Source organism: Schistocerca serialis, chromosome 1, assembly GCF_023864345.2.
Source record: "Schistocerca serialis cubense isolate TAMUIC-IGC-003099 chromosome 1, iqSchSeri2.2, whole genome shotgun sequence".
Classification (NCBI taxonomy): Eukaryota; Metazoa; Arthropoda; class Insecta; order Orthoptera; family Acrididae; genus Schistocerca; species Schistocerca serialis.
This window is the reverse complement of record NC_064638.1, coordinates 771,524,260-771,547,949: the sequence shown is the minus strand read 5'-3', so window position 1 is coordinate 771,547,949 and position 23,690 is coordinate 771,524,260. Positions and strand designations below refer to the sequence as shown.

Below are 23,690 nucleotides of genomic sequence, written 5' to 3'. Positions count from 1 at the left end.
ATTGTGTGACTGGATTGAAGAGATCCTATTAATGACCTTGTGGATAACATTGGAAGTTCACTGAGGCAATTGAATCTCAATGTAGACGAGTGTGATCTGCTGCGAATAAATAGGAAGAAAGATCCTTTATCATTTAGGTACAATATAGCGGTTCAACAATTGGAAGCAGTTAACTCCATAAATTATCTGGGAGTAGGCATTAGGAGTGATTTAAAATGGAATAACCATATAAAATTAATTGTCAGTAAAACAGATGCCAGACTGAGATTTATAGAAAAAATCCTAAGAAAATGCAGTCCGAAAACAAAGGAAGTAGGTTACAGTACACTTGTTCGCCCACTACTTGATTACTGCTCACTGGTGTGGGATCCGTACCAGATTCGGTTGATACAAGAGACAGAGAAGATCCAACGGAGAGCAGTGCGCTTCGTTACAGGATCATTTAGTAATCGCGAAAGCATTACGGAGTTGATAGATAAACTCCAGTGGAAGACTCTGCAAGAGAGACGCTCAGTAGCTCGGTACGGGCTTTTGTTGAAGTTTCGGGAACGCACCTTCACCGAGGAGTCAAGCAGTATATTGCTCCCCCCTACGTATATCTCGCGAAGAGACTATGAGGATAAAATCAGAGAGATTAGAGACCACACAGAGGCATACCGACAATCTTTCTTTCCACGAACAATACGAGACTAGAATAGAAGGGAGAACCGATAGAGGTACTCAAGGCACCCTCCGCCACACACCGTCAGGTGGCTTGCGAAGTATTGTTGTAGATGTAGATGCAGAAGAAGTTTCAAATAAATCTTAATTGTGTAATTGGCCATTATTCTTTTAAGGCTTTTTGGTCAAGTAATTTCCAGTAAATTAAAACTTTAAAGGAAAGTAGTTTTATTTAGCTGCGAGTTTCCTTGAATTATTTTTAATTGAAAGTTATTTGCTAAATATCCACTGGGAGATATAATCCACTGAATGTGTATCCAAAAAGCAAGATGACGATTAATGATTTAATAATTTTTAATCGCTGGTGAAAGTTTAGTTTTAACAAAAATTTCAAACAGTCAGCCCGGAATTCTGACACTCAGTCCTCGCTCCATATTACCCTCTGGTACCTAGTACGGAAAATGTGCCTTTCTTGGCAGAAGACGATATGAATCTAGTCATTCCTTGGTTCAAATGGCTCTGAGCACTATGGGACTTAACATCGATGGTCATCAGTCCCCTAGAACTCAGAACTACTTAAACCTAACTAACCTAAGGACAGCACACAGCACCCAGCCATCACGAGGCAGAGAAAATCCCTGACCCCGCCGGGAATCGAACCCGGGAACCCGGGAACCCGGGCGTGGGAAGCGAGAACGCTACCGCACGACCACGAGATGCGGGCTAGTCATTCCTTGGTCGACATGCGTATTCGACATGCGTATCCTGCAGTGGTTTCTGATCAACTGCAAAATTTGATTCCCTTTTTCATGGTGTTACTATTTTCAGTAAGAGATGTATACTGTGGCATCAGTCATTGTATGTCCTCGATCTTGAAGGACAAGGAGTAATGGGAAGCCCCAAGCCTTTGGCAGCCGCACTTTACTTGGGGGTCGCGGAGCAGAGCGTGCGCTGTGGAGTGTTTGCGCCGCGCAGCCCCTCCTTGGATTAGCCTCCACGCAGCGACACTTGACGCAGGGGCCAGGCGACAGCTTCCTCTTATTGCCGAGGGCGTCATCGCGCAGGGCGTTGGCTTATTTCCTTCCTCGCACAAACACATCTGCTATAAACGCAGGAGAGGACCGCCACCGCTGTCAGACAATGATACTTACGTAGTCCCCCATCAGCGAACCGAAACGTAAGCTTGCAAAGCGCTGCGGGAACTCAGTACTGATGTAACAGATATTGCCATACTCTTTAACTTTTCGACACTTCGAAAGAACGGCATTGAGGATTGTAGGTCCGATATAATAACTGGAGAACGGCAGAGACTGTATCTCTAGATGTAAAGCAGAGAGCCCATAACGCGTCAGGAACTAAACGTAATGTACTATGTATTAAGAATTTAAGTGCAGATATTTTTATTGGTGATTATTTCATTTGCAAAATAATACTTACAGCTACAGAAATAGTACTTTTTAGACGGTTACTACCTCCAAGTATACGTGGCAAGAGACAACCACTGATGTTTATTTTCCCCAGCTCAGCGGATCAGGTGTTGAAGTGTGAACACTTTGAGCAAACACGGTTAGTCTCTACTGACAAGCATAGTCAACTTGGTGGTGCAGTTACAACTGTGCAGAAAGCATCAAGTAGTAAATTACGTGACGTGTTTGCGGGAAGACTGTAGAACACAGAGAAAAACAACTAACACACTGAAGTGGGTACATGTTAAGGTACCGATGACCACAATAACTTCACAATATCACCACTAACACCCTGTATAATTCACACTGATCAGACAAAACATTATGAACGCTGCCCCCCACGAATTACACACTGCCTGGTGGCGTTGCAAGCGCGTAGTGCGGTAATGGAAGTATATAAGCGGAGAAGAGGCAAATGGGGACTCGTTTTAGCAGCGGTATGGGCCGTAAATGGGAAAATTGACTGACATGAGCGACTTTGACAGAGGGCAAATTGACACAGACCGGCACCTGGAACGACTACCTCGGAAACATGCAAATTGGCTGTTCGTGTGTCACCGTCATGCGCATCTGTGGAAAGTCATTGAAGGGTAATGGAACCTTGAGTAGGTGACATGATACTGCACGACTACGCCTCATTACAAAACTCGGACTTCGGAACTTAGCCCCTCTGTAAAGGGGGGGGGGGGGGATCTGTGGAAGTTCTGACGACACACTACTGGCGCAGCCACAAGTGTTTCGGAGAGTACCATTCAACACACTTTGTTGAACATGGGACTCCGCAGGAGATAAGCCCTACGTGTTCTCATTTTGACCCAACGACCTCGTCAATTACGACTGCAATGGGCACGGGATCAACAAGACTGGAACCTTGGCTTGTTGCTACGTCAGGTCTATGATCGTTCCCGGATTCGCCGGCATCCAGATCAATGGATACTCGAAACATGCACAGCGTCAACTACGCAGGCGATTAGGGGCAGTACTATGGACTCTCTCTCTCTCTCTCTCTCTCTCTCTCTCTCTTTTGTGTACGTGTGTATGTATGTGTGTGTGTGTGTGTGTGTGTGTGTGTGTGTGTGTGTGTGTGTGTGTGTGTGTGTGTGTGTGTCAGAGAGAGAGAGAGAGAAAGAGAGAGAGAGAGGGGAGAGGACGGTATTCATCTTCCATGGGCCCTGTGATATTATTCGAAGACACAGTGACAGGTATAGATTGCGTGATTTTGTGGACCGCCCACTTCCCTTCATGCTTGGTGTCTTCTCCGACAACGACGGCATCTTTCTGTGGTTTGAGAAGCATGATAGTGAACTAACCAAACGCCAGCTCAGTGCCCACAAATCAGCAGCCCATTGATTAGAGGAACTGCGAGACCTGTACCTGGTTCCACATACCTCCGGAAACCTACCAAGGACTTGTCGAACCCTCGAAACGAAATGACACTGCTGTACTACGTATCAAAGATGGACCAGCACGATATTAAGTACGAGAGGCGTTCAAGGCAAAGCCAAGCAAGGCGGTTTTATTCAGGATTCCAGTATGCCAAATTGTACCCCCCCCCCTCCCCCTCTTTTGGCTAAAAAAATCCTATTTCTCAAACATAATCTCCGTACAATGCGGTGGCCTTAGGTCACCTTGCTGGGAGGGCCTATATGCTCTCATAGTACCACGCTATTGGTCGTGTGCAGCTCGTGGTCGTGCGGTAGCATTCTCGCTTCCCGCGCCCGGGTTCCCGGGTTCGATTTCCGGCGGGGTAAGGGTTTTCTGTGCCTCGTGATGACTGGGTGTTCTGTGATGTCCTTAGATTAGTTAGGTTTAAGTAGTTCTAAGTTCTCTGGGACTGATGACCATAGATGTTAAGTCCCATAGTGCTCAGAGCCACTATTGGTCGACGTCGCAGACAAATTATTCTCTAACGAAGGTCGATAAAAAATTGGCACGATCAGCCTCGTTATTCCGCACAGGTGGTCCTTCGTTGCTCTTTATGGTCTTCAGTTAGGCGGCAAGGAACCCAGCGGCCAGACACCTTTGATTACGCTAACTGGTGGACGAGTGTGTCAGCACTGGCAACAGAGACGCCCAGTTGTGCAGCGAGGTATTTGACTGTGATCCGTCGATAACCTCGAACGAGGGTGTCCGCACGTTCCAACATGGTAGGAGTGACAGCTGTGTGTGGCCGGACGACTCACGGGAGATCGTAGAGGTTTGTGCGAGCTTGTTGCAATGATGAGAGAAGCCTCGCCTTTCTAGACTTTCTGCAAGTGCCTATGAATATTTTCCGCCAAAACAGCTCAGTGACAGCACTCCATCTGGAACGTACCTTCGTTGCAGGCGCCATAGTGTAGGCTATACATTGGAACTTCATGAAACTATTGGTGCTGAAGCAGGAATGTTCCACGACATTCTACAACAATTTCCGCATTTTTGAACCGACATTGGCCGAGAAAAGAAATGCATTGCATTACTTATTGAACGTCCCTCTAGGTGGTCGTAATGTTTTGGCTCATCATGGTATACTTTCTTCGTACACGTTGGGAGAATGTGCATATTGCTACGTCGAATACTATAAGAAAAAAGTGGGCATTGAAAAAGCGGCACACTCTAGCACTGTGGATCGCGGAATACTGAATTCCCTGATGATTCTCTAAATGGAATGTCCCATGTGCCTAGTTCCAAGTACCATTCCGCTTTCTAAGTCTGTTAATTGCTGTCATGCGTCCATAATCACGTCGGAAACTTTTCCACATGAATCACCTCGGTACAAATGACAGCTTTGCCAATGCATGTATACGTGCATATTGCTATTCCATGATTTTTATCACCTCAGTGCAGAAGGGACAGTTCTCCGCTAAGCCATTCACTCCGAGTCACAGTGGAAACACGAAACAAGCAATTTCCGTCACCTGCTTAATTGCGGAGTTCGAGAGACCTGTTTGGCTGTGTAATAACTAGGTAAGAAGGGAGCACATGGTTGATGCTGTCGCGAACTGTGCCACGTGCAGTCTGGTGCAGTGATTAACGTCATTGGCTACCGGGCTGCTAGCCGACGACCAGCAAATGTTTGTCATTTAATTCTTGTCATTTCTGGAAGGTTCTCGAAATTTATTATATCTGCAATGTTTACCTATTCTGAAATATTCGATGTCTGCACAAATACCAGTACTTTCGACCCACGTGGCTGTTATGTCTGTACATTGGTGTCAGTGATAAACGTGATTTCAGTGCTAATTGTCCTACAGAGCGGTTATAAATAAATTTTCGCTACTTGAGCCAGTGCAGATGGAAAAATACACACATGATTATAAATGAAGGATAATTGCAGAATTTGGTGCCACACAACATGGCACTACACAAAACTGACGCTAATAGCATAGGCACATAGGGAACACACACGACACAGATAATTAAGTCCACGGTATTGGTGATAAGTTGAGAAAACCGCCCCGAATCGCATGTGCTACAAAACTCCGCTGTTTGCTGCGCATGAACCCTGACGTCAATATGGGATATGATGATCACTGTGCACACCAAAGCAGGACGCAGAACAGGTTGGCATACTCTGGATCAGGTGGTCGAGCAGCTGCTGGCATATAGCCTCCCAATCTTGCACCTGTGCTGTCGGGGCTCCTGTGTCGTGCTGGTTTGAAGACGTGCAGCGATACGTCGACCGGGAGCATCCCAGACGTGCTCGATGGGATTTAGGTCTGGAGAACAGGCAGGCCACTCCATTCACCTGATATCTTCTGTTTCAGGGTACTCCTCCACGATGGCAGCTCGGTGGGGCCGTTCGTTATCATCCACCAAGAGGAAAATGGGACCCACTTCACCCCTGAAAAGGTGGACATACTGGTGCAAAATGACGTCCCGATACACCTGACTTGTTACAGTTCCTCTGTCAAAGACATGCAGGGGTGTACGTGCACCAAACATAATCCCACCCCATACCATCAAAGCACGACCTCCATATAGGTCCCTTTCAAGGACATTAAGGGGCTGATATCTGGTTCCTGGTTCATGACAGATGAAAACCCGGCGAGAATCACTGTTCAGACTATGCCTGGACTCGTCCATGAACATAACCTAGGATCACTGATCCAATGACCATGTACTGTGTTCTTGACACCAGGCTTTACGGACTCTCCTGTGACCAGGGGTCAGTGTAATTCACATTGCAGGTCTCCAGGAGAATAAACCATGTCTGTTCAATCGTCTGTAGACTGTGTGTTTGGAGACAGCCGTTCCAGTGGCTGCAGTAAGGTCCCGAGCAAAGCTACCTGCAGTAATCCGTGGCCGTCTGCGGGCACTGATGGTGAGAGATCGGTCTTCTTGTGGTGTTGTACACTGTGGACGTCCCGTACTGTAGCGCCTGGACACGTTTCCTGTCTGCTGGAACCGTTGCCATAATCTTGAGATCATACTTCGTGGCGCACGGTGGGCCCGTGCTACGATCTGCTGTGTTTGGCCAGCCTCCAATCGTTCTAGTGTTCTACCCCTCATAACGACATCGATATGAGTTCTTGGAGCCATTTCCAACAAGCAGTCACCATTAGCACGTCTGAAAACGTGTGCACACTTACTCGCTGCACCGTACTCTGACATGCACCAACACATCTCTGCGTGTGTGGACTGCTGCCAGCGCCACCGTGCGACGACCGCAGATTAAATGCACCTGCAAACCGCCCTCCAGAGCGTTGTTTCACCATGCATCAGCATTATCCTTAATTTATGAGCATGAGTGTATTTACCATATGGATACCCAACTTCATAGGAGTGAAGTTCACCAGTCTGCGCCCTGCGGGATTTGGGTTGTTCGTAGCGTTAGTGGCATTACTTGCCGGCAGGTGGCGGTGCTGGTACGGGTACTGGAAGGTGGCGTTGTAACACGGGGATCAGTGTGCGTTACAGTTGCGCTCACTCATCGTGGGTCTGGACAAGGTGAGCAGGGCTTTACTCGTGAAGCTGTTTTATCAAAACAACAGCAATAGTGCTGCTACTCTTCGCGAGTACTGACGCATTAAGGAGAGTTGGAACACCCCATCCCGACGATGTTAAATTTAGTGACTTGGCTTCCCCGTATTTCAGGAGCCACTGTAGCCATTGACATGAAACTTTTACAGGGCATTAAACGGTGTGTTCCGAGTTTACTGAACTACAGCAATCGCATTTAAGCCACTGCTTTCGAAAATAGAACTTTTTAACTACACGGTGCACTTTTTTGTACGTTATCCTAAATAATTTTAATTATACGTAACTTTATGTTCTTCTTTTAGTTCTGTAGACTAAGGATATGTATGTTATTACTCCCTGAAAATTTTAATACTCTACTCGAAGTGATTTCTGAGATTTAGAGAAAAATGCAACAGAAAATGTAAATTTTGAGTAACGGCTCCTAAAGTTTCAAAAGACTGTAACTCACTTAGTACATATTTAACTTTTTATTTTTAGTCACACAGAAGCACCCTGCACCATACTATATATCATCCTCTTGATCATTTTCCAAGTTTTTTCTTCTCTTCTTCTTTCTGGACTCCTTAGTGGCCAACTATGCTGCATACTCTGCTTTATCAATGCGAACCTTGTCCATCCGTTCAACCTCTCTGATGCAGTTTACTCCAGGATTAATTCCCATATGCGGTAGCACTCACAACCTACCAATGTTGCCATCATTAAAAGCAATAACAGCATCACTAACCCCCCACTTTAGTGTCTTCATTCCAACAAAAACATTTTTTGGTAAGTGAGTCCGTATAAGATTATTGAACGACACGTGATTTTGAGTCTGACCATGCAGACACTTCTTCAGTAATTCAGAATTTGCCAGGGCTCTGTAAATAGTTTTTATGATATCCATGAATGCTGCTAGGATGGAATGTTTATGGCTGTACGAACTGTTTGAGTAGTGAGCATTGCGGTAATTGCACCATGAATCAGGTCCAGGAGGGCAAAGGTGGTGTTCTGGTTTTTCATCAGTTGACAGTCTGTGGAAGAAGGTAGCCCATACTGCATGCTTCGTTTTCAACAAATCCCATCATTTCTAATGGCCATCCGGTAATACCGCTGTAGTTCATCAATCATTTGCGTCTTATGGTTTTACCATCAGAAAGTTTCTTGTCTCTCAAACTTTGTTTCAACATCCTCAACCTGGTGTCCATCCTCTTCTGTACATGACCAATACAAACACGTAATTTAATCTTTATAACACAGCAATCCATTGCCTTCTATATAAAAAAAATTACCGATTTTATTAGATCTTGAAGTAACGCACAAAAAAATATTTACTTTCCAACCGGTGCAGATTATATTTAAAAAATAAAATAAATACTTCCCATTGAATTTATAAGTGATAAATATATCATTTTATTCGGAAAATTGCAAGTTTTATAATGAGACAAAAATCCGAAAATGTGAAAAAATTTTCCCGTTCTAACTCCCTTCCGGCACCGGGGTTGAAGAGGAAGATTCGTCGATTTCGGAATTGCTCCTGGGAAAGGATGACGGCCGATTGTGCCAGAAATTGTTGAAGAAGTTACTGTTGCCATGGCCGAAACTGCTGGACGCAATGTGCTATCTTCAAGCACTGCACGAGCTGTGTCACGACAGCTGAACATTCCAGGGTACACCAAAACTGGCTCTGAGCACTAGGGGACGTAACATCTGTGGTCATCAGTCCCCTAGAACTTAGAACTACTTAAACCTAACTAACCTAAGGACATGACACACATCCATGCCCGAGGCAAGATGCGAACCTGCGACCGTAGCGGTCGCACAGTTCGAGACTGAAGCGCCTAGAACCGCTCGACCACACCGGCCGGCCCAGGGTCCACAGTTCAGAAAGTGAGGAGAACAGTTGTGAAATTTTATCGCTACAAACTTCACGCTGTCGTGGTCGTCCCATTGAGCAATGTGTGTAACCTGAAAGTTGTATATGGTACGCAATTAACAAATATTACCCTTTCTTGCGGAAATTGAAATGTGTTTCTTTTGCCGGCCCGGGTGTCCGAGCGGTTCTAGGCGCTACAGTCTGGAACCGCGCGACCGCTACAGTCGCAGGTTCGAATCCTGCCACGGGCATGGATGTGTGTGACGTCCTTAGGTTAGTTAGGTTTAAGTAGTTCTAAGTTCTAGGGGACTAATGACCTCAGCAGTTGAGTCCCATAGTGCTCAGAGCCATTTGAACCATTTTGTTAGTTGACGGTAAAGTGTTTTATTTCTCATGATTCCGAACGTCGCTCGCAGAGTTAACAGCTGGAGACGTCACACGGCGTTCGCGACCCCTGGGGACCGCCACGGCTCGGACGTTATGATTAGGGGTGAGTCCGGTGTTTGCGTTTCTCACGCGCCGCTGTCTGTCCCGGCGACATTTGTCACGACGTCCGCGGATATTAAAGCGCGGCGCGGCACATGGCTCGCCGCCGCGCCCCTCTCCAGCCGACTGCCGCTCCTCCGCTATCTGCGACACGCTCCTGCAGGCAAACAGCGGCGCGTGCCCGACAGTCGGTTGCAAATACGCAGCCGGCGCTGCCAGGCACCTGCCGCGCATCTGCTGCTCCCTGCCGCAACTGCCAAAAGCACAGCACTCGCGCTCCGTGCAAAATCATATTTGCTCTTTGTGATACCACCGCAGTTTCTCATAACGAGTGTGGAGTTTGTTGTGTAATGAAGATCCAGTACCTGAGCAGGATTCATATGGCCGTACCAAACTAATCGAAGTATCTTTGGTTTACCGTATTCACTATCAGATTTTAATTTTGAAAAAAATCACACTAATCGGAGGATTAAACGAGGCGTGTTCAATACTAATGCAACACATCTCTTTGTCGCCCAGTTTTGGCTGAGAAAATTCAGAATTTACTGTGGAACATCATGTAATAGTCCAGCTTAAGCCTCTATAGATTCACAAAGTTGCCATAGGTGGCAGCGCTATACGTATCCTACAAAATGGCGTTTGGAGAGGAGGTGCTTTCCGCCAGAGGGCTGTCATTCCGTGTCTTTTGGCGGAAAACCGGAAGACCGCAGATATTCATACGTGTTTGCAGAATGTATACAGACACTAGGTAGCGAACAAAAGCGCGGCAAGTTGTTGGGCGAGGCGTCTGCAATCACCGCACCAATATCGCGCAAATATCTCCGATCTCACACGTGCCGGGCGGCCGCTCATAACTATGACTCCTGCAACAGTGGAACATGCAGACATTCTGATTCGAGGTGATCGATGGATCACAATCCAACATCTTCCTGTTCACCTGGACGTCTCTGTAGGTAATGCTGACACACTCGTTTACCAATTGGGACACTCAAAGATGTGCCCCCGCTGGGTTCATCGCCGCCCAATAGAAGGCCACAAACAGCAACCTCTGTGCACAACTGCTTGCGCTTTAGAAGACCGATCGTAACAAGTTTTCGTCGATCATCGTCACAGGCGATGAAACATAGGTTTATCATTTCCAACCGGTAACGAAGCGCGCAAGTCATGGAGTGGCGCCACACCACCTCTTCTTCGACGAAAAAGTCGAAGCCGCAACTTCAGCCGGTAAACTCAGGGCAACCGTCTTCTGGGACTCTGAAGCGGTTATTCTGTTTGCTGTCCTCCCTCTGAGTGCAACGACCAACTCTGAACTTTACTGTGCTACCCTCAGGAAAATGAACAACCGACTTCGGCGTGTTCGTCGCCACAAAAATGCAAACGAACTTCTTCTTCAGTCCTCATCACCTTATAGCCCCGATCTAGCATCTTCCGACTTCCATCCACTTCACCCAGTGAAGGATGCAGTCCGTGGGAAGCAGTACGTTGAAGATGAGGAGGTTACTGATGCGGCAAGACGTTGGCTCCGACTTCGGCCAGTACCTTGTGGGCGTACACGCCCTTCCTGTAAGATGGGGTAAGGCAGTCGCGTTAAACGGAGATTATGTCGAAAAATAGGGTTTTGTAGCCAAGAAATGGGGAATAATGTGGTGTATTGGAATCCTGAACAATACAAACCGGCTTTCAGAAACAAATGTGTTGCATTACTTATCCAACGCACCACTTATTTACTTCATACATGAAATTGCAACTGAGGACGAACAGCAGCAAATATTGAGGACACATTAGCAGTATCATTTAACTTCTCCAATGTTTCGTAGAAGTCACGGTCAATCAAAGATCACAGCGATATAATAGACATCGGCTCCTCCTAGTTATACACCTTCCAGTACTGGTACATCGTCGCAATGTACAGATTTTGTATTCTGCATTTCATAAAGCATCAGTTTCTGCCAATTTAACAGTCTTGGTTCAAATGGCTCTAGGCACTATGGGACTTAACATCTAAGATCATCAGTCTCCTAGACTTAGAACTGCTTAAACCTAACTAACCTAAGGACATCACACACATCCATGCCCGAGGCAGGATTCGAATCTACGACCGTAGCAGCAGCGCGGTTCTGGATCGAAGAGCCTAGAATCGCTCGGCCACAGCGGACGGCTTTAATGGTGTAAATTGAATTTGAAACATTGTACAGAAATTTGTTATTGTTCTATTGATTTCATCTGAATCTGCGACTATATTACGAAATTGACAAAATGGAACTGTCCTTCAGTCACGTTCGTTTTTCCATACCTAGTGTCACGTCACGTTTCAGTAGGCTATCATCCTCAGATGCCTAATCCCTAGTTTTGTGGTAATGTAAGCACTTGATGCTGCTGAAGCGTGTCGTTCCAATAGGTGCCGAAAAACAAACGTGCCTGAATCTGAGAAAGTGTAATTTTTAAATATAAAGTAACATTAAAAACGTAACGTGAGCACATCGGTGTTTTATTCGACGGAGCATGTCAGTTTTACTGTCAGTAACACTGACTGCTTCAATAACATCATCATTTGACGTACTAGAACAGAAATATTTCCACACGTAAGTTTTTTCGGTTTACTTTAATATTTTAATTCTAACCCTTATCGGTCATTTACAAGAACACAGCTCAGCAAAATAGTTCCCAATCTAACAGACAGTATCATGTTTATATTTTAAAAAAGCGCTGTCAGAACCAAACATTATTCAGTCTTAAGTTTGGGAGCTGATAACTTGAAGCCGTTCTGTTGAGTCATCGTGTAACCAAACAGCTTAATTATGTCAATATGCTTCGTAAGATTCACAGTGGTTTGATAACATTCAAATTCAGTGATTTTACACGCCTGGGAAAATACCTTAACTTGGTCTTATGCTCGTCTATCCAAACGTGGATTTTTACATCTACCAGTGTGGAAGGAATATAAAAAAATGTAGTTTTCCCCGAAAAAATCAACGAAGATCACGTAAGTACTTTTTAAGTCTTTCTCCCTTTCGTTTATCATCAGACTTACTTCCAGTTTTTCCTCAAACTCCAGAGAGACCTAATTTATGACCAACTTACCGGTTACGAACGCGCTACCTTACATTGATACATTGCTGCAATGAGATAAACAAGATTATACTTCTTCCATGATGTCCCGAACACGCAGAAACTTTGTACGATTCTGAGCAGTATAAAGGCATATCGGGTAATATTAAAAGTAGGTCCGCCAGAATCTGTTGATCACGCTGATCACATTGTTTCGTTTTCGCTGGCACAGCGTCGTTTTAGACGCAACTCAAGCTCAACGCACACATTCCTGGCAATCGTATTTCTTGTTTTGGTTACATTTATCTTTCGTCTTCTTTCCTGTGGGTCAAAATGTTTAGTTTATCTTTCACTATTGAATCTACAACAAGAAAGTTTCACATGAATGAATTCTGTTTTGAGATTAGATATTGTAGACCAAGAGACCATTTGTAGTATTTATACATGTCCTTCCTTTCTTCTTTCTGTGCATCTTATAAGCTGTTGGAAGCCTTTCAATCCGAGTCTTTTCTCGCAACGTATCCGTCATTGTTACCGATCTTTAGCTTCTATAATAATTAGTGCATGTATGGAGAGCAAAGTCGGCTTTTTGATATTCGTGATAATGAGAGTAAAATTTGGCGGCGAAACGCAACCTAATCCTCTCGGAGAGTACCACGGAAACTGTTTTCATCAGTCGGACTGATCACCGTCAACAGTTCCATACTGTTTCATACCGTGAAGCACTGGAAGTCTAGATTTCATATGAGCTTAAAAAGTAGTCTTGCATAACTTTAAGTGAATTTACCTACATCATAAAGTTGTGTGGGAGGATACCGAGAGTCATTTGCTGTAGGGCTAAATGCGTGGATGTATTTCACTAAATCGATACAAATGCGACTGTTTTCTCAGTCGACCATTTTATTATAGTTATAATCAACACCAATAAAGTGCAGCCTCAGTCTGTGATCTGTCACATTATAAATACACTGCAGTAGCGTGACTCCAAGATGCTGTCGTCAGCAACGATGTAGAGATTCAAAATACTGCAAGAAGGTTCAGAACTGGACCCACGACAGTAGTTCGACTGGTAACTTTACGCTACCATCTGTTCCCTTTCCGGCAATGAAATATTTCTTTCACCGGCGGGACTTAAATCGACTATCTCTAAATCATGCATAAGTACATGCGAATGCATTAGCTACTTCCAGTAAGGAGGTAGATGATTTTCTAGTGCTGGATGATGTCTACCAACAATCGTCTTATTAAAATTACTTGATAGTTGATGTCTGTCACTTCCCGCTGCCGGCTACCGCTTGGTTATAGAGGACAGACAAACACGTCGGGTCACATCACAAATGATCTTAATGAGTAACGCGGAGCAATGTTGCAAGCGGCCGCCGCGAGATAAGACGGTAATGGGAGATGCTCAGTCGACAAGTGCTTTTAAATGAGCAATGACTAATCCGCGGCAGACGACGTGTTTTGTAGTCCTGAATGTAAACTCGTGTCCTAACCTGACCAGTGATGTGCAATGTATCCGAGGAAACGGCCATCATCTATCTGCGACAGAACTAAAATCACAATCGGTTTGTTCAGGCGTACGGCTAATCTCTACGAGCAAACTCAAGACTGCAAAATTTCGCTTTGAGCGGTAACAGGAAACTGTAATTTCTCGCTGTTATTGTTTACCTGAAACTATCCTCACACTGGCGACATGGACTGCCGTGTTACAACCGATGACCAGACCTGTTTGGCACTTGGTTGCAGATTGTAGGCGTCACGTGCAGATTCCAAACGGAAAAAGAATGATAGGAATAAAAATAAGAGCAAATAAAAGAGAAAATACAATGATGAAAATGACGCGGTGAAATATTAGACATAAACCATTTAATTGAAAAGGCCGACCGGGGTGTCCGAGCTGTTCTAGGCGCTTCAGTCTGGAACCGCGCGACCGCTACGGTCGCAGGTTCGAATCCTGCCTCGGGCATGGAGGTGTGTGATGTCCTTAGGTTAGTTAGGTTTAAGTAGTTCTGATTTCTAGGGGACTGATGACCTCAGATGTTAAGTCCCATAGTGCTCAGAGCCATTTTTGAATTAACTGAATAAAAATAATAATGAGAATGAAAACTAAATCATTCGCTACATTTGACGAAATTTGAACCTGCGGCGTCCCGTATGTCAGGTCTGCTTTGTTCACTAACTATTGCGTTATGCTATTACACTGCAGAACGTTGTTGTATTTCTGACTCTGGTGACTCAGTCACAACAATTAACTGCAACTTTATTTTACAGTTCCGTCTTGATCACACAAACTTTTACACTTTTACACTATTACCTGTCTTTAGATCGTAAAATATTCTGATGTAGTATCAACGTCAAACTAAACATGTAGGTACATAGAGCACTTACTATGTACCTACATGTTTAGTTTGACGCTGATACTACATCAGAATATTTTATGACCTGAACATGCCAGCCGCTGTGGCCGAGCGGTTCTAGGCGCTTCAGTCCTGAACCGCGCTGCTGCTACGGTCGCAGATTCGAATCCTGCCACGGGCATGGATTTGTGTAATGGCCTTAGGTTAGTTAGGTTTAAGTAGTTCTAAGTCTAGGGGATTCGTGACCTGAGATGTTAAGTCCCATAGTGCTTAGGGCCATTTGAACCATTTTTTGATCTGAAGATGCCAGTAGCCGAAACCGGTAATAGTGAAGTGTAAAAGTTTGTGTGAGTGGGACGGACCTGTCAAATAAAGTGCCAAAAATAATATCACAGGCTCATTTTCAGACTTTATGTCTTCAGTTCATAAATTAACAGCAATCTTCAAAAATTCGGCTTCACTGAATGTCGTGCGAAGCATATCCAATGAAAGCCGAGCTCCGTGATTATAATAACGGTATATGTCACCCTGGATCGTGTCTTGTGCAGAAAATGCAAAAGTGTTCGGTTTGTGCTGTGTATTTCGTTAGCATCGTGTGTGTGTGTGTGTGTGTGTGTGTGTGTGTGTGTGTGTGTGTGTGTGTGTGTGTGTGTTGTTTTTGGCGTGGTTATAAAAATGGTTCAAATGGCTCTAAGCACTATGGGACTTAACATCTGAGGTCATCAGTCCCCTAGACTTAGAACTACGTAAACCTAACTAACCTAAGGACATTACACTCATCCATGCCCAAGGCAGGATTCGAACCTACGACCGTAGCAGCCGGGTATGGTTATCATGTGTGATGAAATATGAAATGAAAGGCGCAGACCGAGGATTCGAGATCAAAACATATCAACAAAGAAAGTCGGATAAAGAACTGGAAATGAACTAATTGTTGCTTCACTTTGGCATCGGCGAACAGTTAGCGCGTGACGTTGAGGGTTCTGATTGGAGGAAACCAGCTACAATACGTAAAGTGTCAACTATCGAGTAATTTTAATCGGTCTACACGCGAGGACTGACAGTTTGCTCCTTGACATCCGATATGACCTTACATCAGGATTGGTGCCTCAGAACGCTTCCAGAGAGGTAACGATTCAGGGGGAGTACAAAATACAATATTAGTAGATTTGAAAAATATGTAATAATCTGCTAACCGGTTGCATAGATTTTCTATACAGGGTGTTACAAAAAGGTAACGCCAAACTTTCAGGAAACATTCCTCACACACAAATAAAGAAAAGATGTTATGTGGGCATGTGTCCGGAAACGCTTAATTTCCATGTTAGAGCTCATTTTAGTTTCGTCAGTATGTACTGTACTTCCTCGATTCACCGTCATGATTTGATACAGAATACTCTACCTGTGCTGCTAGAACATGTGACTTTACAAGTACGACACAACATGTGGTTCATGCACGATGGAGCTCCTGCACATTTCAGTCGAAGTGTTCGTACGCTTCTCAACAACTGATTCGGTGACCGATGGATTGGTAGAGGCGGACCAATTCCATGGCCTCCACGCTCTTCTGACCTCAACCCTCTTGACTTTCATTTATGGGGGCATTTGAAAGCTCTTGTCTACGCAGCCCCGGTACCAAATGTAGAGACTCTTCGTGCTCGTATTGTTTGTGGACGGCTGTGATACAATACGCCATTCTCCAGGGCTGCGTCAGCACATGAGGGATTCCATGCGACGGAGGGTGGATGCATGTATTCTCGCTAACGGAGGACATTTTGAGGTCACGCTGGTACGTTCTGTTGCTGTGTATTTCCATTCCATGATTAATGTGATTTGAAGAGAAGTAATAAAATGAGCTCTAACATGGAAAGTAAGCGTTTCCGGACACATGTCCACATAACATATTTTCTTTCTTTGTGTGTGAGGAATGTTTTCTGAAAGTTTGGCCGTACCTTTTTGTAACACCCTGTATACCTTGACCAGGTTTCGTCACCTCTGGGGGTGACTTCATCAGAAGGTAAGGTAATTACATGAATTAGTAGATTATAAATATCGGACAGAGTGGTTTGCTCCGTCTAATGGCTGTTTACAGATTTTGTGCAAACCTGCGCCGTTTGGATGGCAGCACAGGTGTGACCATCCTGTATTTGGTAGTCAGAGAGCCGGGGCACAGCGGGAGACTTGGTAAGCAGGCAGCCAGGCCGCGGCCGCCCGCCGGCAACGACAATGGCGGTGGCGCCCTCTTTCCTGGCGGCGCGGCGCGGCGCAGCGCAGCTCAGCGCCATCTGTCGCCCTCCTCGTCTTATTGTTATTCGGCGCGCGGCAAAGTTGTGCTTCGCGACTGCTGTTTCGAGTTTTGTTCTGCGGAGCACAAAGACGGCGCGGCGGCAGCTCCGGGCGCTCGCCCCACCCGCGCCACCTCCACATTCTTCTCCGACCCTCCCCTCCTCCTCCTCCTCCTCCCCCGCCCCTTTCCTGCAGCCGGGCGTCGCACTCGACAATAAAGCAAGTTTTCGCCGGAGAATTCCGCGACTAAACGCGGGGCGTGCAGCCCGCCAAGCCGACAACTGCGCCCGAGTCTCGGTTAGTCTGCGGAAGTGCTGGCTGGCCTCGTCTGCGCCGGGGTGGCTGGCTCTGTGCAGCGTGTCGCGGGAGTACACAGCGCCTGACACCGGACGCGCTTTTGTTTCCGCTTTACTACTCACTGCATACGGTGCGCCAAGCGATGAACTCTACGTCATACGTACATACAGTTACAGAGTGATATCATCTGCTTTAATTTTGCAAACCAATGACCTCAGACAATTACAAGCAATTAGGGTGCGAAACTATTTACAAGTTGAAGTCCAACTATTCACTGCGATGTAGCACCTCAAACTTCGGCAAAATTTTTGAAATGTTACCGCGACATTATGTCGCCTTTCACTAAGAAGCTTCTCCTCATAAAGTATTTAAATTTGTGAGCTAAGTGCACTGACAACATGGGCACAGGACATAGAGCTACAACTCAACCCACCCAAAACCCAAGAGATACTGGTTGGTTGCTCTAGTCTCATTAGCCCGAAATATCGGGAATTCCTGCCAACTTTAACCTTAAATAGGACAAATAATAACTTCTGTCCTTCAGCAAATAATCTAGGAGTAATAATAGATTACAATCTAAATAGGTTCAATGGTCCAAATGGCTCTGAGCACTATGGGACTTAACTTCTGAGGTCATCAGTCCCCTAGAACTTAGAGCTACTTAAACCTAACTAACCTTAGGACATCACATACATCCATGCCCGAGGCAGGATTCGAACCTGCGACCGTAGCGGTCGCGCGGTTCCAGACTGTAGCGCCTAGAACCGCTCGGCCGCTACGGCCGGTATCTAAATAAGACTGAGCACGTAATTGTAATGAGGAAGAAGGCTCTAGCAACTCTTCATGCCATACCAAAAAATATAAAACGCTCTTAACTTGAAAAAGAAACTTGTACAAATACTTAAATAACCAATTATTTATTACAGAGATGTTATCCCGCATGACATTTCTCATAAAAGCTCACGGAGCCTGGAACTGATTACCAATGCCTATTTTCGTTGCATCTTTGACTATTCGTCTCTTTTATCACATTTCACTATCATATGCACAGTTATGTCGGCTGTGTGCAGAGAAGCGCAGAGGTTTCCATACCATCTGTTTTCTCTACAGTCTTATCAATTAGCACCGTCCCTGATCTCGCTCCTCGACCTTAACTCTCTTCTCTGAACAAAACGGTAGAAACACCCGTACCTATCAAAGTAAAATCCTTTCTGTCCCACTCCATCGTTCAACCAGTTTCTTGAAGTCCTTCTCAGCTGCAGCAACCCGACTCTGGAACAACCTCCCACGTTATATTAGAGAACTAAAAAATGTCTCCAGCTTCAGAAGGTGGGTAATGATATATCTACTAAAGGTACGATACGATTACCTTTGTCCCTGTATGCACTCGTTACCGTTTTTCCTCCCCCTTTCCAATATGATCTTCCTTATTTTCCCAGTTTCTGGACTCGCATTCGGGAGGACGGCGGTTCAATCCCCCGTCCGGCCATCCTGATTTAGGTTTTCCGTGATTTCCCTAAATCGCTCCAGGCAAATGCCGGGATGGTTCCTTTGAAAGGGCACGGCCGACTTCCTTCCCCGTCCTTCCCTAATCCGATGATACCGATGACCTCGCTGTTTGGTCTCTTCCCCAAACAACCTAACCCCCAACCAGTTTCTGGTCGATCTAGTCTCCTTAAATTTCCCTTTCCCAGAACTCGCTGTATCATCTATTTTATAGGCCTATAAATTCATCTTGTATCTTCCACTGTCGCTATTGTTAGTAACGTCACAATTATTGTCATTTGGTGGCTGCAGGAGTACAACTACCGTCACTATTAATTTTCTTAGCCCATAGTCAGCATAATTTACTTGCGTCATTTGTTTACTTACCCCGCCATAAAGACACTCAAATTATTTTAATACTAGTTGTCAATTTGAAACTGTTATTTTCTTAGGTAATTATGATGTAATAACTACTGCATATGTGAAACCCTGGTCCGATGTAAGAGAGGGCCTGAAGAGGTAATCAGATCAGCAAAAGTAAGTAAACAAATAAATATGTTTTTCTTTTATCGGTTATCGAATCTGCAGCTCTTAAAATAGACCTCTTGACATTAAATTATCCAAAAGTGACTGGTTGCTAGATTTTTTTCTACACAAATCAGGCGCCTGTTACCAAATATTTACATTTTTGTCGCACTAAATGGGTTGGTGACAAAGTTTTCAAATTATGACTTGGTTATATTCAAAGAAAATGTGTGATTATAAAGTAAAAATGAGCGAAAGATGAGCAGTAGTTTTTATTATATATACTTTAATGTATCGAACTCTTTCGATCGCATTTAATGACTCTTCATTTCGAAGAAGTAATAAGAAATAAAAAATCAGAAAATGAAAATAAATGACACAATCTTCCCTACTGATATTGGGTTCACGTCTTGAGAAATGTGGGGACACATCGCATATTTAAAATAAAACAAGAAAATAGTTACTCAAACATAATTTAAAATAAAAGGCGGTTGTTTTATTTTTAATATGAAATTCACCATCCCTCATTCTCCAACATTTCGTTCAGTCTTCAAGGGAGGAGAAAACGAGGGCGCTGTAAACTCAGTGATGTCCCCTGCGCTCTCCCGCATGGTACATATGATTGCGGAGAGTCTCCGAAATACGTTCTTGACACCGCTCCCGGTCTCTAACCATCAGTGCCCTTACATGTTGGACTGAATTTTACTCTGGAAATTTTGCGGACCATTCCATAGCCGATACTTCTGCCTCTTTAGCCACTTTTTGGTTCGTTTCGATATGTGAACGCTACTTTCATAGTGCACGTGGTGGACTATAAGCGTCTCTTCCACTGGATAAAAAGATAGCATAAATTCTACAACGTGTTTGTGTATTCATGTGACTCACCCTAGATGAAACTCCAGGAAGTCGTGTTTATCTTTCCACTCTGAGCTGGGCCAAAATTGAAATTTGGTGGGTGTTATCTCGTCTCTATACAGACCGTCCTCGTCCGAACAAACACAAAATCGCGGGAAGTCTTTTCCAACTAGAAGGTACTGGAGGCAGAACCTAGCATAAGTTTATTGATATTTTCTTATCCACATTTTTCCTGTTACCATTTAGACGCCAAGTGCTTCTGTTGTACGAGGTCCCTAGTGATCGCATTTCCACATATAACAATGAGACCCCCAGCTGTCTCAGGTTAAGTGTAGTTTGAAAAGAACACTTTGCGAGTATATATTTAGGCGTCTCCACAAATCTGTTTAAGCAACTCAGATATAATATTTCAAGAAATATCTCACTACAATACTCGAAGCAATGAGTGTGCGGAGACAGTGTCTATTAACAAGTCCGAGCATGAAGAAGTGCTGTCAACAGGTGTGATGTAGCCGGTTGTCGGTGAAAATTACTTTTGACAGTAACTGTAAAAGGATACGGAAAGAAACCTTGCTCCTTTAAAACGTACTTCAGTCGATCCAGGAAAATTACAGACTACTTAAATATTGTCAACGGCACTAGTATTTGAACATTGCTCCTTCCAGCGAGGCCAGTGCATTAACCACATCACCACTTCTGAAGGTTTAATCTTCCAGTCGTTACCAGCTAAACTGTCATCCTTTGCGTCATCATTACCAGCACTATTACCATCATCATTGACGGCCGCAGTGGCAGAGCGGTTCGAGGCGCTTCAGTCTGGAACCGCGCGACCGCTACGTCGTATTTTCGAATCCTGCCTCGGGCATGGATGTGTGTGATGTCCTTAGGTTGGTTAGGTTTAAGTAGTTCTAAGTTCTAGGGGACTGATGACCTCAGATGTTAAGTCCCATAGTCCTCAGAGCCATTTGAACCATCATCGTTAATTATCGCCACTAGTACATAATAATAGATAGTTAAATTTAGAATTAAATCTGGCTCGTAAATAGTCACGCAAGGTGCCATATAGTGTTCAGCTGTGGGATAGAGCATCCCGTTGCATTGTTGCTATTTGACGTGCTGAAACGCTAAATGTTACAAGCAGTTATTCTGAAATACACTTACCTCGTGTCTTGTTTGATTCGGTGACGTCGATGCCTGCTGGTGCCCACACCCAAGAACGTGAAAATGAGCTAGAAGGTCAGTCGCAGATGTAATTTGGATGAACGGTGACTGCAGCGGGGGAGGGAGAGGTGACGGAACTGGAGCATGTATGCACGAAAAACATTAACCCCGCGCCGGCCGCCGTGTCATCTTCTGCCACATGGGGTCACGGAGTCAGCCGAAAACTCTCCCGGCCGTTGCCGACTTTCCAGACCTTCGACCCGCTTCTTCTCGTGCAAGCATAGAGTGTTCATCGAAGGTGTCCCTGATTTCAAAACTATATACCTCGGCAACTAAGCGGGATGGACGAGTGCAACAAACAGTGTGTTTATTGTGAAAGCTGTAAGAATTAGATACAGAAGTTACGCAGAAGTTGGAAAAGCTGCCAACAGACAGCGATGTAAAAATAGTGCGCCAAAGCTCAGAGAGGGCAGTTCCAACGCTGGAACGTAAAAGGAGGTTAGCGTACCGAAGAAAGAGGTTGAAATCATTTATTTCGTAGAACAACGTGTTTTTCTGGAACCGGGATATCGTAGGTTGCAACACAGTACTACAGCAACGAGGCACAATTTTCAAACACGATTTAGTGTTTCAAAAAGAAACGATGCGAGAAAATTCGTAATTTCTTCGGCAAAATTCAACGGACAGGCAGCGAGTCTGATGTTCTAGTGGTGAATGTTGGCCTCAGGCAAACTGCAGTGACTCGTGAAAATGTTGTCACGATTTCTGGAATTATTCAGCAAAATCCACGGAAATCGGTCCGAAATAAACAGTTTGAAGCGATCTACCACGCAGTAGATACTGACACAGCTCCTACACATGTTCCTGTATAAATCCAAAGCCATCAGGCCATACATGTATGAGCTGACAGAGGGTTGACTTTGGGCACCAGATTCTCACATTGATTAATAATGAACGATTTGATGTAGGCTGCATCTGGTTCACAGATGTAACACACTTCCGCCTGAATGGAGTCATGACTAAACAAAACTGACCGCGAAACTGCAGTATTATCACAAAGTTACTGTCTACATTGAAGTATGTAACAGAGGAATTTTTGGCCTTTTTTCATGCGAGAAACGGTCGCTAGTGAACGTTACGGTGCAATTTGGGAAAAATTTGACTCCACACAGCTAGCACTGGAGGATCGACCAGGTACGGAGTGGTTTACACGAGATAGGGTCAAATCACACAGCAGGTAACAGTTGTTTGGCCTTCTGGGTGAATACTTTGGGAATGGAGTCATTGCGTTGGATTACTGCAAATTTACTAGCACAGGGATGGATTGGCTTCCTTATTCGCTCGACCTGACTCCTTGTGACGACTTTTTGTCGGGCACGTTGAAAGACACTGTGTACCGGAACTATCCTACCGCGCTGGTAGAGGTTGAATTGGGAGTCTGTGTGGCACCTGGTCTGCGTCACTACAAGATGTGATGGCAAAGTTCATTGTTCGTTATGATGTGATGACAAATTTCATTGTTCGGTTGCGCCACCTCCGTGCTGAGAGTGGTGAATATATCAAAAAGATTGTGATGTGATTGCCAAGGCTGCTTGCGGGGGACCAGTTTAATATGCATCCTGGTACTGTACGAGCTGCACAGTGTACTGTGCCATCTGTTAGCAGCATTTCGAACTGTTTCGAAACTTCTATATAAATTCTGTATAAAAGTCTTAAAGCTTTCACAATAAACATAGCTTTCGCTTCGCTCGTCTACAAAGCTTAGTTTCCGAGATATTTAGTTTTGATATATACGAAGACAGTAACTTGTTCTCGAAAGAACAGTTACTGTTGATGACCGTGCAGCTTTTCCCTGGAATAAATGATGACTAACTGACAACCTCAGCTGCCGACAGGTGTTGTTGATATACCTCGATGTGGACAGCTGAAAATGTGTGCCCTGACCGGGGCTCGAACCCGGGATCTCCTGCTTGCACGGCAGACGCTCTATCCATCTGAGCCACCGAGGACACAGACGAATAGCGCGACTGCAGGGATTTATCCCTTGGACGTTTCCCGTGAGACTCACATTTGTTCTTTCGAGAACAAGTTACTGTCTTCGTATATATAGTTAAAGGCTACCCAGCCATTGACCTTCGTCTGTGCGAATGTGCACAGGTTGCCCAAACTCTTACGGGAATCGCCAAAGCGTGCGCGAATAATGAGTGCGTGGGCAAATGTCTATAAGGTACAATACATATATAGAAT

The 23,690-nt window shown here is 44.8% G+C and overlaps 1 non-coding gene across 1 annotated transcript; it reads right to left on the bottom strand.

Annotated features, from left to right (window-relative positions):
- Window positions 1-23,378: 23,378 nt before the first annotated feature.
- Window positions 23,379-23,453, bottom strand: Trnaa-ugc (transfer RNA alanine (anticodon UGC)). The gene has a single exon. It is a non-coding gene; the product is annotated as a tRNA-Ala (tRNA).
- Window positions 23,454-23,690: the final 237 nt, after the last annotated feature.